At 47.9% G+C, this 17,995-nt stretch overlaps 1 protein-coding gene across 4 annotated transcripts in view; it reads right to left on the minus strand.

The window, feature by feature from the left end:
• ARHGAP22 (Rho GTPase activating protein 22) overlaps positions 1-17,995 on the minus strand; it is a 240,416-nt gene that overhangs the window by 124,990 nt on the left and 97,431 nt on the right. The window lies entirely within an intron of this gene.

Raw genomic sequence — 17,995 nt, forward strand, 5'->3', positions numbered from 1 at the left:
CTTAAATAGCACAGACAACTACCCAGTGCATTTCTCCCCAGCTATATTATTTAGTGCCTAAACATTTAATATAGCAGTTAATCTAGACTTCTTCCTTCAGAGTGGAATACTAATAGGATGGCAGAGCTTATGCACACTGTGAGCCCCGCGGGCACTTTGTATGAGAGCAATAGCATTAGCTAAGCTGCTTAAGAGACCTACAGGGCCAACACCTTTCGCTGTTCTCTGTGAGGACCAGGCCAGGATGGGGAACCTCCGTGGGAGACCTAGGTTCCCTGGAAAGTGAGGTTGGTCACTCAGCTAGGTAGGGGATACCCCTGTGTGATGGTAAGGGGTGCTGTGCTGTGACAGGCACTGTCCTTCAGATGGGAGATGCAACCAAGGTTCTAAATAAGGGATTCTAAACCAGCTGGCTTAGCAGGGTTTCCAGCCAACTTCGTGTCCAGTTTCAAGATGGAGCTTGATAAATTTATGAGTGGGATCATATGAGGGGGTTGCCTGTGACAGCGGTGCACGGGACTCAATGACCTAGAAAGTGCCTTCCAGTCCTGTGTTTCTAATCCAAGTCTCACAATCACTCTGAATTTTGGCGTTGAATGAACCCCCAAGCTTTAGAACAAAGCTCTGCCAAAACTGCTTAATTTGCAGCTGTTCTTAATTGAAACGAGAAATCTGATTATTTCAAGAAACCATGAACCAGACCTGCAAGCAGGGGACAAATGCACTTTTAGGTGTGGCTGTCCTGAGTTCATAGCAAACCCCAAAGGCAAGTGAGGAGCCTTGCACTGGGTTCTGCTGCAAACAATGCACATGGCTCTGGTTCTGTCTATCCCAGATCCCAGCACTACTCAGTGGCAGGGAGACAACAGAGGTGTCAGGGATCAGGGCCTGCAGCAGAACCAGTCTCCAGGCAGCCTAAGGAGGGCAGCTGGCCTGTAGCAGGCTGCCTGCCTGGCACGAAGAGACAGCAGACCAGCTCTTAAGCCCGGCAGCAGCAGTTTAGTGGCTGCTTATAGCATTTGCCCATGACTGTGACAGCTACTGCTCAGCCTTCGACCCAGCCTGGTCTCTCCTTGCCTTTCTCCAGGTAACCCGGTTCTGCCCTTCGCTCCGCTTGCTGACTTCTGACCCTTGGCTCTGACCTCCGAGCTTGGGTTCCCATTCCTGGCTACTGACTCCTGCTCTAACCACTAGGCATGGATGCACACATCCCGGTCTCTGACAAGAGGTGCCCAAAGATGCCTTTGCGTGAACCAGGATCTGGCCCATGATCAGAATGGCTCTGGCAAACCCCAGTCAGTATTGCTAGGAAAATCAGCCTTCTGGGGTGGCCACAGATTGCTGGAGCTTTTGCTCGTAGTGCAGGCAATTTAATAAAAAGCCCTTTGCCTGCTGCTGAACCTATCCATATTATAACAGTGAGCACCATGGCCACTGGGAATTTGGTATAGGGAGGATAGAGCTTGAGTCCAAAAGCACAGCCCATGAACACATGCTCTCTCTCTCTCTCTTTCGCCAGGCCATTACAATAACACCCCAGTACCAATACTTAGCACTTATATATACTTTATATTTATGCTTTATATTTCCAAGGCTCTGTACCTGATTAGGACATTGGAGAGACTGTAAAGTCAGCACAGTCTGTACATTTTAAATGGCCTGATGTTGTGAGCTGCGACTCTGTCTTCCCTTATTTTTACAACCCAGCTGCTAATGCAAAATGAATTAGCGTTTAATAGCAGGAGAGCGGAAACTGCTGCTTCCCAAAGGGGAGAAGAGCAGAATCCTCCTAAATCACTGCGTGGTGATAACCACCCCTATATTGCACAGAACAAGCTGCCTTCGGATAACGCAACACAACACTGCCCTGCCAGGAAAGCCCCTTCTGAAGCTCTCCATCTGGCTTTATGTGCTTGCAGTTGGATGTGGCTGCTGCTGTCCTTCACTGAGACTCTCTTTCAATTAGTCCTGCCCCCCCAGCAGATTGCATCGTGTACTGGAATGAACTGAATTGGCTCACGGGCCCCCAGGCAATCCATCATCCTGATGGGCAGCAGTTGGGAAGGCATCAAGTGCCGCGCACCAGCCGGATGCTTCCTGCTGTACTAACCTTTGCCTGCTTCCCTGGCAAGTAGCCATGAGAAGGAGAAAAAACAAATAAATTGGCCTTAGTCAAAGCAAAACAACTGCGCTCCTTGCTGGCAAATGACTGGAGCAACCTCTTTTAAAGATAAGCAGAGTCCTGGGGCCAGAGGGGTTCGCCCTGAGGATAGCAAAAGCCAATTCAGAAGCAGTGAGGACTATTCCAAATGTAACCCACACACCTTCTGGGTGTGGTGTTCTGTCCCATCTCATGGCACTGAGACCGCTTAAAGAGAGAAATAAAATGAGTCTGCTCTACAACCATAGCTAACAGCTTGTTGGCTTTTAGCTCATGTGGTAGAGGCTCCTGCACTAAGCTCCAGAGCTCCCAGGTTCGATCCTGCCCAACAACGACCGGGGTCTGTCGGCGTTACACAAACACTTCCCAAAGCCCTTTGTAGGGGGCTAAAAAAATTTTCATTATCCTCAGTGATTTGCACTGTGATAGTGCCTCGCAGCCCCAGCCCCGTTGTGCTAGGCGCTGTACAAACCCAGCACAAAGCGATGGGCCCTGCCCCAAGCAGCTTAGACACAAGAACAACAGATGGATACAGCAGACAGCAGGAGAGCACAAGAGAACAGTGAGAGGGGCCCAGCACACCAGCTGACAAGCGTTTTCTAGGCATCACAGCAGAGGAGAACTTTAAGAAGGATGGTGAGGTAGAATTTTTCAGGGTGCTCCTCCTATGCACGGGAGGAAATGCAGAAATGTTGGAAAATTTGATCCATGGACAATTAAGACTGTCACCATTAACAAAGCAAAGGTAGGGGTCAGGGGCTCAATAGCGTATCAGATAAGTATGGTGGGGATAGGCTGTGAAGGGCCTTGAAAGCAAAGACAAGCCTGTTTGTGTATGATATGCTGGAGAAGGGGATCTGGAGGAGGGATGTAAAGAGGAGGGTGACGTGGCTGAAGCAACAAGCCAGGCTTGGGGTGTTTTTGGAGCTGCATCTTTCCTTTGCTGACTCCGGCCATGATCCCAAATGTCCCGGGAAGCAGGATGTTTTGCATCAGGATTCTCCCTCCAAGCCCTATTCTTAAGAAGCCAACCCTTTTTTTTTTTTTTCAGAAGCAGGTTCAAAGAAACATCCAAACATCTGAAAGCTTCCTTGAATTGCACATCTCTGCTTTGTTGGGGAAGGAGGTTCTTGCTGGTCATGGATTGGAATGGGACTTGGGAGTACAGCTAAGCAATTTTTGGGGTTGCTGGCAATTCCGAAAAGTTAAAAAAAGAAATCATTGGGGGTTGACCCCCAACCCCCCCCCTTTTTTTAAAATTTTCAGCCAATCAAAAATAAAATGGCTGTGGGTCAAATAAAGCATTTTGTTCGACCTAAAATGAAATGGTTTGTTTCAGATTTGAGCTGGTTTTGTACCTTATTTTTAAAATAAAATTGAAGGAAATTTCTAAATACTAACTTGGTTCAACTAGAAACAGTTTGATGTCGTCAAATCAGAATTTTTAACTGAAAAAAAATTTAGCTAAAAAATTTCACCCATCTGTGCTTAGAAGATGTGAGTTCAAGTCCTTAATCTGCCCAGGGCCAGCTCTAGATATTTTGCCCCCCCAAGCTCAGGTGGGGCTGGGGCTCGCAGGCGGGCACTGGAAGCGGAGGGACTGATATCACCTTCTCCCAGTGCCCGCAGGGGCTTTACCCCCTCCCCCGCCTGGCTGCGCAGAGAAGACCCGATATAAGGGGTGGCACAAGGCAACGCAGCAGCCAGTGCGCAGATGAGGCGGTGCAGCCCTGGTTCCCCGGCAGGACTCGCCCTCTCCTCCCCAAGTAGCGGCTAGGCCCTGGCAGCTCAGGATCCCAGGGCTGGGGCTTCCCCTTCCTGCTGTGACCGGGGGCACGGCACCCTCGTCCCGTCTAAGTGGCACTGCTCCAAGAGCGCAACTGCCCCGAAAAAAAAGGATGGCCGGAATGCTGCCCCTGGAAATGTGCCGCCCCATGCACGTGCTTGCTTTGCTGGTGCCTAGAGCCAGTTCCGACTGTGCCGCAGACTTCCTGTGGGATTCTGCACTTGTCACTTCCCCTCTCTGGGCCTCAGTTCCCAATCAGTCAAATGGGGATATTAATATCTCCTTTCTCTGACTTGTTAAATGGACTGTAAGCTCTTTGGGGCAGGGACTGTCTCTTACTATGCGTCTGTACAATGCCTAGCACAATGAGGCCTGATGTTAGTTGGGTTTCTAAATACTAGTGGAATATTAATAATTATAATAATAGCTTGTCATTCACTAGCATTGCACTTTAAATATAAAATGCTGTAGCATAAAGTGGGATCTCTATAAAATGTCATTTATCCATCTGATTTCAGTGGAGTTTTTCCTTTTCCTTTTAAATCCACGTGGACACTCATAGGTATTAATTCACACAAATTTCCAGCTACCATCTTTTGGGGGACTTGTACTGAATGTATTACATGGAGAGTCTTTTCCCTTATTCTTGGGGTAGTATCAGAAAAAGGAAGACTGTAATCCTTCAACATTAAACATACAAACATGTTAGCACCTTGTAAAAACAGACTGTAGCTGCCATAAACGTCAGCATATATCAAATGACAGCAAAGCAAAGACCTGCCATGACTGCATTAAGGAAGGTGGAGGAAGACTAGTCCTAGCAAAAGGGAAAGCCATTTGCATGATTCATTTAGGATATAAACCTGGTCCATGCAATGCTCAGCACACTGCACTAAGCAATCCGGAATATCCTATGGACAACTTGAAACCTCTGCTGATGTGGAGTTAGCGCTTGTATTCGTTCTCTATACTAGATATTTACACGAGGAGAAAAGATGACATACACCGTTCACACCTGCCTTTCCTCCCCCTAACATGAGCAGTGCAAAATGGGGTTATCGCATAGCTGCCAATCCAGGCACAAATTGTTGCATCTCTCTTGACTTGTTCTAGTTTTGCTCAGATGTGCTGGCACCATGGCTGATTTCACAAATTCCACATCAGGATCACAAGCTTGCCCAGGCCCTGTGGGCTATTGTTTATTTGCATTTACATGCACACAGTGCAATATATTTGAATGTATTGTTTTATTGCTGCTGAATGCTGTAATGTGCTGGCTGTGATGTATTGTGCTAGTTCTGGTCTTCTATCCCACAGAATATCAAGCCCATGTAAATGGTTTCAGTTATGAGACCTCCTAATGGCTGAGGTCTCTCATGGAAGCCCCAGCTGAAAGCTTCCAGCTAGTTCCCACTGGTTCCAATTGACATCTAAGTTTTGGAACAGAACAACAGGTCTACCAGACTTCTGTAACTGGGACGAGCTTACTGGTACTGATCAAAGCGCAAGCAAGGAGATGGAGAATTCTAATGGAGTCTATTGCAACTTTCACAAGGAGAGGCCTGCAAAGGAGCATCTAAAACTTAATACGGCTGCTCTAAGGGAGGCTCCATGTGATTTTTCAAGTCAAAGATGCTGGTTTTTATTCTCCCCGCACACAGCTCTGTGGCTTAACTGACAGCCATGCAGTCTATACTCATGCAGGCATGGAGTCATTACCGAGCCCTATGTGTGCCCTGGCAGAATTCACCAGTCCTGCTGCTGAATATTCCCGTCATGCACGTCTTTCTTAAGACGTCAGCCTTGGCTGACATGGTGGGATCTGAGATTAGCACTGTCTCCTTCTCCTCCTCTCCCACCATTAGACCCTGTAGTAACAGCAGGCAGCTGTTGATTTAACAATGATTTCCAACTGTGAGTGCAGGTAAATCACTGAATGTTCCAGGTACAGCCTGGTAAATTGCACCTCCTCTGCTGTTGAATGTAATATCCTCACATTCCAGTGGCTTAAGCGGAACGGTTACAGGCAGCGCACAACAGGGTTTGCTAAGATCCAGCAAAGAATGGGTGTTTAACCAATGCCCAGGTCATTTTACTGCCCTACGGACCGATTGTGCACCCTTCTCATACTACACAATGACTTTACAGCTGGTAGAGAAATGACTAAAAGGGCGGGGGGAATTGTCATGCTCTGAGCACCTAGATCTGCTCTTTCAATTGTCCTTAAAGACATTATCCAGAACGCCCAGTGACCTTCCCTTCTGGGGGATTCCATCTATCTCAGCTATATTAAATCGCCATCGTCTGGAGCCATGTTACACCTTTACCCTCAAAGGATTGGATGCACAGTATGAAGGAAATTAAAAACTGCACAGAAGTGATTGTTCGAGGGGAGATTTTCACTGCAGTTTAAAACATTCACAACATTCCAAGGCAGAAGGAAACCAAGGCCCCTGGGGATATAATATGGAATTACCTTTGGTGGTTCATTTTTAATCAAAATGTGTTCCCCCTCCACACATTTGCCATGCGAATGATCTCTCTGCACACTTTCTGAATCTATAGGGCACAAGAAGGGAGTTACTGCTTAATTCCCCATTGCAACTTCTTTCTTCCCCATGGGTTTTTACCCCTTCCCTAACTGCACAGTACAGAACAAAGCTACACTATCACCAGGCCAAGAGAACTATGCACCAGTCCTCCAATTCATCGCTGCAGTTAAGCGTGTGCCTTGCTGAACACGGAGGGACTGGGAGGCAGGATTCCTGGGTTCCCTTCCCAGCTCTGCTGTTGACTTGCTGCACCACTTTGAACACGTCACATATGCCTTGACTGTAAAGATGTCAAGCACCCACTGCTCCCACTGACTTCAGCTGGAGAAGCAGGGTGCTCAAGGCTTCTGAAAGTCAGACTCTTAACTGCTCGGTGCCTCAGTTTCTCCATCTGTAAAGTGGGAATGAATGAGACTTGCACACCATCTGAAGCCTGCTGGCAGTGGGCGAAAAGCAAAGCCGATGGATGCAGCAATATATTCATTTCCCATCACTGCATTGTTCTGAGTCTGTGAAACCCGGGGCCATAGCCAAAGATTTACAGCTGCTGTGTGAGGTTTCCTCAGCAGTGCAGTTCTGGGAATACCAGCTATTGTTCTAGCTGCATGTGCCATGAAGTTCACTAGTAAATTGTCCAGTAATTACTCCGGTTGGAATTCTCTGTACAACAGGTCCTGCTGGGAACTGAACCTGAACTTCAGTAGGTCACGTACAGCCGGAGCAGAATGTACAATGTGCCCTTCTAAAGAGCTGAGCTACTGTGCTGCCAGCTTATTAAACCTTTCCCTGGGAAACTTGCTGGCAAATATGTACTAGGCCAGGGGTGGCAGACCCAGCGGGTAGATTGAGCAAACGCCCTCACAATGGAAATATTGTGGGGGCTCTGCCCCCACATAAACTCACATGCTGGGGGTGGGGGTGAGGTGGGGGAAGGGGTGCTAGAATGAGCCCAGGAGTAGGGACTCTCCTTCCCCAGCCTGGATCTAGCTGTCCCCCGGCTGAGTTTCAGTACCTCCCCTCACTCCCTCTCCTATTCCTCCACCCCCACTCACAGGGAGTTTCCGCCCTTCTGCCCTAGGCTATGGTAGAATGGATGGTATCTGGATTTATAAGCTGTGTTTTTTCTCTGAGTAGAACTGCCTTGTCTTAGAGCCACAGACTTTCACACACACATCAGACTGTAGGCAGATCATCTCACCACTTCAGCCAGGCACCGTGTACAAAACTGAGGTTCTTGAGAATTCATACATGGATTTTTCTTCCAAGAGGGAGATATGGTTAAAGCATGGACCTGGGAGACAGGACTCCTGCCCTGACTCACTGTGCAACCGTGAGCAAGTTGCACCACCCTGTGCCTCAGTATCCCTACAGCAAAATGTGCACGATGCTACCGCACAGAGGGAGCGATTCTTATTAAGCTCTACATGGCCACACAGGGGCACAAGGGAGTGAAAGGTCCCCCACATCTGCCCGTGTGGCCATCCTGCATATGGAGTCCAGGCATTTTGAGGCAAAGAGGTTCCATGAGGCCCATACTCCCCCACTGCAAGCAAGCTGATGGGATGGGGACAAAGAAGGGTAGGCTGGTGCAGCTAACAGAGTGCTGCTGTTGGACTGGCACAGCTGTGTACCACCCTTGCAACAGGGTTTAGATCTAGCCCAGAGATGGGAGATGCAAATCGCTGAAGAAAGTGCTTTGAGGTGCTCTGAGGAAATTGCCAAGCACTTGTGATATTTAATGGTCCATTAACAATCCTACCAGCTCCTCAGGAGAGTGCTGGGGAAGGAACTGCCAGTGAGTGAGGAGGTGGATAGTAAAGCAGGGTCTGACCCTCATCTTTTGCAATGACTGCGATCTGAGGGCTTGGTAGAAGAAACAAGAACTTCTGCCCCCTGTTTCCCAACACAAGACCCTGGGGTACTTTGCATGAAATTAAAAAATGGCAAATCCAAAACCGATCAAATGACAGCATTTGAAAAGGGATGGGATTAAAGCTGTGCCAAGAACTGCACTGTTCAGTTTGTGGCAGCGTTGAAAAGTCAAAACAATATTTGGGTTTGACCCAAACAGAGTATTTCTGAAGAGTCCAGAGTACTGAAGTCAAACAAAGCAGAAGCTTATTCATATCCAAGCATTTGATGCCTGATCCTGAGTTAGCAGCCACAATTCACTTCACTGGTGTCCAGATCCTGAGCACCTGTCGTGCCCAGAGTGGGAGCAGATGGCATTCAGCCCTCCCAGGGCTGGGCTAAGAGGCTAGGAATGCAGGCTCAGGTCTGCTGTTAGGTTGTACCATTCATTCTGGACAATCAGGATGCTGTTGCCCTGGGCGGGGGGGGGGCTGGGGGGGGAGATGATGCAGTTGATAAGGCCATGAACTTACGTGGGTGGCTGGGCTGCATGCAGCAGAGAGGATACAGAATGGTGCTGAGTGGGGATCTCAGAGGCTGCACACAAAGAGATGTGCTAAAAAGCACACCAGCTCTCCAGCTCTGTTCTCCGTGACACAATCTAACAGCCAGAGCAACTCTAGGGGCAGCATACCTAGCCAATTAAGCCCCTTTGTAAAGGGGAGACTTCACATTCCATCCCCCACACCGGACCTCTCTCCCCACGCACATCGAAACCCCTCCTCCTCTCTAGAATACAGGTTAATTCACAGGAGTGTCAGAGATCCCAAATGAAAAAAAGCAACCCATCAAACAAGAAGCACACAAACTACTCCCTTGGGAACTCCAGTGAAGTCAATGCTGTTAACACCAGGGGCAAATCTGGCCTAGGCATGTCTATGGCTCAGACTAAACCAGCTACGACCAGTCAGGTAAGAGCCCCCTCCCATACCCCATTGCTGTCATCTGTGTCTGCATTCCCAGCATTCCCCTAGACTCTCATTCTCTTCCCCACAATGAGTATGTTGCTACATTTTTAGCTTCCCAAGGGAAACACTGGAAGCCCCATCACTTGAATCACTTAAGGCCAGGCTGGACAAAGTGCCAGAGACGAGGCTGCAGGGAACAATGCCTCACATGGTTTCTCAGCAGACAAAAAGGGCCAGTAGTGCTCGCTCTCCCTGTGCTACTCTTACTCCCCAGGAGCATTTAACTTTGGGGGCTAATCAGCAAGGCACGTGCCCACAGTTGCTGGATAGGGGCACCCAGAGCAGGGAGCCACAAGGAGACTTCCCCACATATAGGTTTAGTCAACAGGGAGGCACAAACTTCTTAATCCATTACAGAAATCCCCTCATTACACTGAAACCAATCGCTGTGGATTACAGGGTAGGATGGGATGGCCATCGAATGACAGAGGCCGGACAGAACTTTGGGCATGCTCTTTCCTATCTAGTATTATCAGGTTTCTTGCACCTTCCTCTGTCCCTCTGGGTGCTGGCCGCTTGCAGAGACAGGACACTGCCCTGGTATGGTAGTTGTCTGTTCCTTGGCTTAGTCCAAGCACCAGTGGAACCACAGGTTCAGATCCCAGCAGGGTTAAGTGGGTCCTTCTCCCCCTGAATAGATGCACTGTGTTCTGGGCTCTCTACTGGAAGCTCTCAGACCCACAGCAGGCATTACCAATCCCATGACAGTCTACACGAGTACAAATCCACCCCATGTGTTTGGCCACAATGTCAGCTCCCAGCACTGCTGCATGGGGTGCTTGTGCACTGGCCACCCCCCAGATGTCACATAGTGTTTCAGGGAAGACACTGCAAAGGCAATGCCAAAGGTAAGCTGCACGCTCAACCTGAACCCTGCCTGTCGCCCTGTGTCAGCACTGTTATGTTGCAAGATGCTCATGAAGAAGAAGTGGGGGATGTTGGAACCAAAGGCAATCCCAGCCCTAATTAAAGCCAAAGGGCACCAAGCACACTTTCAGGCTCAACAGGAGGAGCAATTATGTAGTAAAAACAGCTGGGGGCTGCAGGACAAAGGCATGAAGCTGCATGGCCAGCCATCCTGTGTGGACTGAGGGATTTCCCTGGGTGCAAACACAGTAGCTAGGATCAGTTGTAGCCCCTGTGGGTTTCTGTCACTTAAAGTCAGCAGGAGGAGTTGTGAGTGTGACCCTGAGAAGAAGCACAGGGCCAGAGCTTTTGGGGAAAAGAGCTCACCACGGTGGCAGGGTTGGAAATTTCTGAACAAGGAAACTACCTGCTGTTTGTTCCCACTGTGTTTAGGGAAACAGGACTTAGTGCATACTTTTTTAACAAATCACATTACACTAAGAACAGACCCAGCTCCCTTCACCAATTTCTCACCCTAATAGAAACAACCCTGCAAGACTCCAAATTTTGGCTAGCTATTTGGGCCAAAAGACAACTCTAAGATTACAATAGCTTTCTAGGACGTGATCACACATTGTTTCTGTAATACAATATCATGCACTTTTTTCTACAGTCTCAGATGCTCACTAACAGGTTTCAGAGTAGCAGCCGTGTTAGTCTGTATCCGCAAAAAGAACAGGAGGACTTGTACCTTAGAGACTAACAAATTTATTTGAGCATAAGCTTTCGGCTCACGAAAGCTTATGCTCAAATAAATTTGTTAGTCTCTAAGGTGCCACAAGTCCTCCTTTTCTTTTTGCGGATGCACACTAGTAGCTCTTATAATTTTTTCCCCATTCCTCTGCACTTACACTAATTTTCCTGTCCTATTGATCCAACTACATTGCTACTGGCTTAGGGCCAAACCTTTGGAGCGACTGGCGACAAGACGCTCTTATTTGCTTTAGTGGCATTTTCAGATGCTCAGCTCCTCTCAGAATTTGATCCTTAGACATTTGATATGGTTGGCTCTCTGCTTTCTAGGATCTGCATTGCAATGATTTCCTCCATACCCACATACTATACAGATAAGAGGGCATTTTCTTCCCACAGGCAGAAAGACACACCACTGAAATGTTGGCTTTTATGCTGGTGTCTTGGAAGAACCAAACACACAGCATAATCTAACCCAGAGGTGGGCAAACTATGCCCCCCGGGCCACATCCGGCCCGCGGGACTGTCCTGCCCGGCCCTTGAGCTCTCGGCCGGGGAAGCTCACCCCCAGCCCCTCCCCCGCTGTCCCCCCACCCCTGCAGCTATGCTGCCGCACAAGCAGCACGGCTTGCGCCCGCCCACCTCCCAGGCTTTCCAACAAGCCTGTCCTGCCTCTCTGAGCGGCATGGTAAGGGGGCGGGGGAAAGGGAGGACAGCAGGTCCCAGGGGGCAGTCAGGGGACAGGGGGCAGTGGGATGGGATGGAGGTTTGGGGAGGGGAGCGGACAGGAGACGGGGTGGTTGGATGGGGATGGGGTCTCGGGGGGGGGTACAGGGAGTAGGGGGGGTTGGATAGCGGAAGGAGTCCTGGCGGGGGCAGTTAGGGACGGGAGTCCTGGGAGGGGGCGGTCGGGGACAAGAAGTGTCTGGGGGGATGGATGGGTCAGGGGTCCGGATAGGGGTTGGGGAGGTCAGGGGACAAGGACAAGGGGGGTTGGATGGGTGGAAGGTTCTGAGGGGGGCAGTCAGGGGGCAGGAAGTGGGAAGGAGCGGATAGGGGCGGGGGTCAGGCTGTTTGGGGAGGCACAGCCTTCCCTACCTGGCCCTCCATACCGTTTCACAACCCCAATATGGCCCTCGGGCCAAAAAGTTTGCCCACCCCGATCTAACCCCTAAGCACCTTAAATGCTCCACAGAGTCTCAGCCAAGCACTCTATTCAGCTCCTTACCTTACCCAATGCATAGAAAACCTCACATCTTTAAGTGCTTATGGACCTTTTGAGTTGGCCCCCAATGCCTTTTTGCACCATTTTTCACTTCACAGCTAAATTATCTAATCACACACATGAGCAGCAATGTCTTCCTTAGGGGCCCAATCCAACTCATGGGATTCAATGGAAAGGTTCCCATTGATTTAAATGGGACCCAGGCCCCAGACACACACTTTCTGACCTAATTAATATCCCTTGTGTAAAATGTAGTGCACCACATAAATTTTTCAACAGGTCACACAACTCTCAAATCAAACCCAGTTTACACCAGGAAAATTACATGAATTTCTCTCAAACGAAGGCTGATTCCCTTCCAGACCTCAGCTTTCCGCTCCCACTCATTCCTGCGCCAGAGCCATTCCAAACACAGTCATAAGAATGTTTGTAATAACAGGAAAAGTATTTTAATTGTCATTCTCCTCATGTTCTCAAAAGGCAAGAGTGATTTTGCTCAGACTTCCAAAAACCACCCCACGACTTCACCTCTGGGCAGAGACCACACCTAGAAAATATTTGCCCAGAAGGTGAGCAATTCAGAAAGTTAGGAATGGCTGAAAACAGGGAGTTAGAATGGAAACTGTTATGCAGCCTTAGCTATAGCTATCGTGGCCACTCTAATACATCACTGTATATGCTGACTACATTAGCTTATGCTATATTGCAAAGTATCTACAAATACTGCATGATATGCCATATTCTATTGGATCTAAATATGATAAATCTCTCTGATATGCTATATATTTCCTAACACACTATCGGATAGTAATGCCAAATAGCGTTATATCCTACATATTATATCCTATCTAGCCATATTGCACAGGACCTCACAGACAGATATCCATATATATTAGGTATGTCTATAGTTCTCATTATTGTAGTACCTGAGTGCCTCATAGTCTTTAATGTATTCATTCATTCACAAAATGCCTGGAAGGTAGGGTTGTGCTATTATCCGCATTTTACCAATGGGAAAACTGAAACACAGAGCAACTAAGTGACTTTCCCAAGGTCACATAGGAAGTCTGTGGCAGAGCAAGGAATTGAAGCTGTCTCTCTCTTAAGTCCTAAGCTAGCGCCCTAAGCACTGGACTATTCTTCCTCTGTTACAATGTTTCATGACATCTGAAATACTCAACCCATCCTGCATGGTATCTGAGTGGCAGTAATTTGGGAGTGCAGGAACTGATAGTGTATTGTCTCTGGCATTTCTTGAAGACGTAGCACTTTGGGACCAAGCACCACCAGATGTGCTGCCCATGGAGGGCATGACTGGCATGCTCCCAGGGTCCCTGAGTGGCCCAGGTGCTCTCCTGAAGTCTGGATGAGACACCAGGAAGTTGTTTCAGAGTAACAGCCGTGTTAGTCTGTATTCGCAAAAAGAAAAGGAGTACTTGTGGCACCTTAGAGACTAACCAATTTATTTGAGCATAAGCTTTCGTGAGCTACAGCTCACTTCATCGGATGCATACTGTGGAAACTGCAGAAGACATTATATACACAGAGACCATGAAACAATACCTCCTCCCACCCCACTCTCCTGCTGGTAATAGCTTATCTAAAGTGATCACTCTCCTTACAATGTGTATGATAATCAAGGTGGGCCATTTCCAGCACAAATCCAGGTTTTCTCACCCCCCCCCTTCCAAAAACCACACACACAAACTCACTCTCCTGCTGGTAATAGTTTATCCAAAGTGACCACTCTCCTTACAATGTGTATGAAAATCAAGGTAAGCCATTTCCAGCACAAATCCAGGTTTTCTCACCCCCCCCCCCCAAAAAAAAACAACACACACACAAACTCACTCTCCTGCTGGTAATAGCTTATCCAAAGTGACCACTCTCTCTACAATGTGCATGATAATCAAGGTGGGCCATTTCCAGCACAAATCCAGGTTTTCTCACCCCTCCACCCCCATACACACACAAACTCACTCTCCTGCTGGTAACAGCCCATCCAAAGCAACCACTCTCCCCACAATGTGCACGATAATCAAGGTGGGCCATTTCCAGCACAAATCCAGGTCTTCTCACCCCCCCTCCCCCACACACAAACTCACTCTCCTGCTGGTAATAGCTCATCCAAACTGACCACTCTCCTTACAATGTGTATGATAATCAAGGTGGGCCATTTCCAGCATAAATCCAAGTTTAACCAGAACGTCTGGGGGGGGGTAGGAAAAAACAAGGGGAAATAGGCTACCTTGCATAATGACTTAGCCACTCCCAGTCTCTATTTAAGCCTAAATTAATAGTATCCAATTTGCAAATGAATTCCAATTCAGCAGTTTCTCGCTGGAATCTGGTTTTGAAGTTTTTTTGTTGTAAGATAGTGACCTTCATGTCTGTAATTGCGTGACCAGAGAGATTGAAGTATTCTCCGACTGGTTTATGAATGTTATAATTCTTGACATCTGATTTGTGTCCATTTATTCTTTTACGTAGAGACTGTCCAGTTTGACCAATGTACATGGCAGAGGGGCATTGCTGGTACATGATGGCATATATCACATTGGTGGATGTGCAGGTGAACGAGCCTCTGATAGTGTGGCTGATGTTATTAGGCCCTGTGATGGTGTCCCCTGAATAGATATGTGGGCACAGTTGGCAACGGGCTTTGTTGCAAGGATAGGTTCCTGGGTTAGTGGTTCTGTTGTGTGGTATGTGGTTGCTGGTGAGTATTTGCTTCAGGTTGGGGAGCTGTCTGTAGGCAAGGACTGGCCTGTCTCCCAAGATTTGTGAGAGTGTTGGGTCATCCTTCAGGATAGGTTGTAGATCCTTAATAATGCGTTGGAGGGGTTTTAGTTGGGGGCTGAAGGTGACGGCTAGTGGCGTTCTGTTATTTTCTTTGTTAGGCCTGTCCTGTAGTAGGTGACTTCTGGGAACTCTTCTGGCTCTATCAATCTGTTTCTTCACTTCCGCAGGTGGGTATTGTAGTTGTAAGAATGCTTGATAGAGATCTTGTAGGTGTTTGTCTCTGTCTGAGGGGTTGGAGCAAATGTGGTTGTATCGCAGAGCTTGGCTGTAGACAATGGATCGTGTGGTGTGGTCAGGGTGAAAGCTGGAGGCATGTAGGTAGAAATAGCGGTCAGTAGGTTTCCGGTATAGGGTGACCATTGTTTATTAGCACTGTAGTGTCCAGGAAGTGGATCTCTTGTGTGGACTGGACCAGGCTGAGGTTGATGGTGGGATGGAAATTGTTGAAATCATGGTGGAATTCCTCAAGGGCTTCTTTTCCATGGGTCCAAATGATGAAGATGTCATCAATATAGCGCAAGTAGAGTAGGGGCGTTAGGGGACGAGAGCTGAGGAAGCGTTGTTCTAAATCAGCCATAAAAATGTTGGCATACTGTGGGGCCATGCGGGTACCCATAGCAGTGCCGCTGATCTGAAGGTATACATTGTCCCCAAATGTAAAATAGTTATGGGTAAGGACAAAGTTACAAAGTTCAGCCACCAGGTTAGCCATGATATTATCGGGGATAGTGTTCTTGACGGCTTGTAGTCCATCTTTGTGTGGAATGTTGGTGTAGAGGGCTTCTACATCCATAGTGGCCAGGATGGTGTTATCAGGAAGATCACCGATGGATTGTAGTTTCCTCAGGAAGTCAGTGGAGTCTCGAAGGTAGCTGGGAGTGCTGGTAGCATAGGGCCTGAGGAGGGAGTCTACATAGCCAGACAATCCTGCTGTCAGGGTGCCAATGCCTGAGATGATGGGGTGCCCAGGATTTCCAGGTTTATGGATCTTGGGTAGTAGATAGAATATCCCAGGTCGGGGTGCCAGGGGTGTGTCTGTGCGGATTTGATCTTGTGCTTTTTCAGGAAGTTTCTTGAGCAAATGCTGTAGTTGCTTTTGGTAACTCTCAGTGGGATCATAGGGTAATGGCTTGTAGAAAGTGGTGTTGGAGAGCTGCCGAGCAGCCTCTTGTTCATATTCCGACCTCTTCATGATGACAACAGCACCTCCTTTGTCAGCCTTTTTGATTATGATGTCAGAGTTGTTTCTGAGGCTGTGGATGGCATTGTGTTCTGCACGGCTGAGGTTATGGGGCAAGTGATGCTGCTTTTCCACAATTTCAGCCCGTGCACGTCGGCGGAAGCACTCTATGTAGAAGTCCAGTCTGCTGTTTCGACCTTCAGGAGGAGTCCACCTAGGTGGATTCTCATCTGGCTGCTGTCACAGACCCTATTCCTCTGTCTTGCCCTGGTTCCTGGTTTCTGACTTGGGCTCTGACCCTCAGCTTTGGTACATGGTGTCTGACCTTGGCTCTGACCCTTGGCCCGGCCCTACCTTCTAGGCCTGACTGCCCATGTCCCAGCCTTGGCTTTTCTAGCTTTCTGATCAATGTCAGGATTATGACATCGGGGCAGTTCAGCCAAGCAGTAGAGGGCTGGCTCAGTTCATTTGCATACTGCAACCCCCTTGGTTAAAATGCTGTTTGAGTTGTTTCTTGCCCTCCAATGAACTCCCATTTTTCTGACTACAAAGGAATGGCAGAGAGGTGATATCACACCTCCTGAGACCACCTGAGTTATGAAGTTTGACTTTCTGGCTGTTGGGTTGTTACAGTGTCTGTTTTACTACCTGGGCTGAGTGAGTGGCAGAAATTAAACAGACCACAGAGGTGGTGAAAAGTCCACTGGATTTGTAGTAGCCTTTCAGACAGAATCATCTAAAATACCTTTGATTACTAGGGAGAGGACTAAATGAAAACCTCAGCAATTCCTGAACTGATGGCTACTAAAAAAACTTGCCAATCGTTAGCCCACTGATGCCACTGCCTGTCATATTGACCAGTATTGTTTCCTTGTACTCCCCCATCAGTCTGTCTGTGTCCAGCTGTTGTCTCTTGTCTTATACTTGGATTGTCAGCTCGTGGCAGCAGGGACTCTGTTTGTACAGCACCTAGCACAATGGGGTACTGGTCCATGCCTGTGGCTCCTAGAAATTACCATGAACACCAAAAAATATACAGCAACTGCGAATTTAGGGCAGGTTTGGATTTGCATCTGGTCCAAACTTCTTGGTTAACTGGATTCTCAAGAACAAGCCAAATCAACACCCCAAATCTCATCTCACCCAAACTCTGGAAAACATCTGACTCATAGACTCATCTCTCTTCATAATATTTCTGGTAATTATTTTATGGTTCTTAGATACCACAGTGATCGCACCTTAGAATTACCTAAGAGAGAGGCACAGGTTGTGTAGATAGTTTTTAAAACACGTGAGTTTTCTTGCTGGTTTAACCTTTATGCTTTGTGAGACAAAATTACAGCCAGTCAATGGTGTAAGATACTTTATTATCCCAGCAATAAACAAAACGTTCAAAAAGCAGGTTAAACAAACAGGAATTAGTCCTGCCACTGAACTTAGTCAATGTAACGGATCTCAAAAGCCCTTTTGCTTATGGCAGCTGCTAACAGCAATGTGACCACCTACAACAGCCACAAGCAATCCAACGTTAACGTCTGACCCAAGGATAAAATATTAATTACAGTGAAACCAGTTGATAACAACAATACAGCTGTTGTCAACACATGCCACAGAGGAGTGTTAATCCCTCCAAATCTGAGAACATGTCCCAGCACAGGTTCTAAGAAGACAGTTACTGAATCAGAGACTATAGGGGTGGAACTCACCTCATAAATCATCTTGTGCAATCCCCCCCACAACAGATCAGTACAGGATCCTTCCCTGAAATGTTTCTCCAGTCCTGTTGTAAATGTGCCAAGCAATGGAGCTTC

The sequence above is a fragment of the Lepidochelys kempii genome, chromosome 7, assembly GCF_965140285.1.
Source record: "Lepidochelys kempii isolate rLepKem1 chromosome 7, rLepKem1.hap1, whole genome shotgun sequence".
In the NCBI taxonomy this organism is placed as follows: Eukaryota; Metazoa; Chordata; order Testudines; family Cheloniidae; genus Lepidochelys; species Lepidochelys kempii.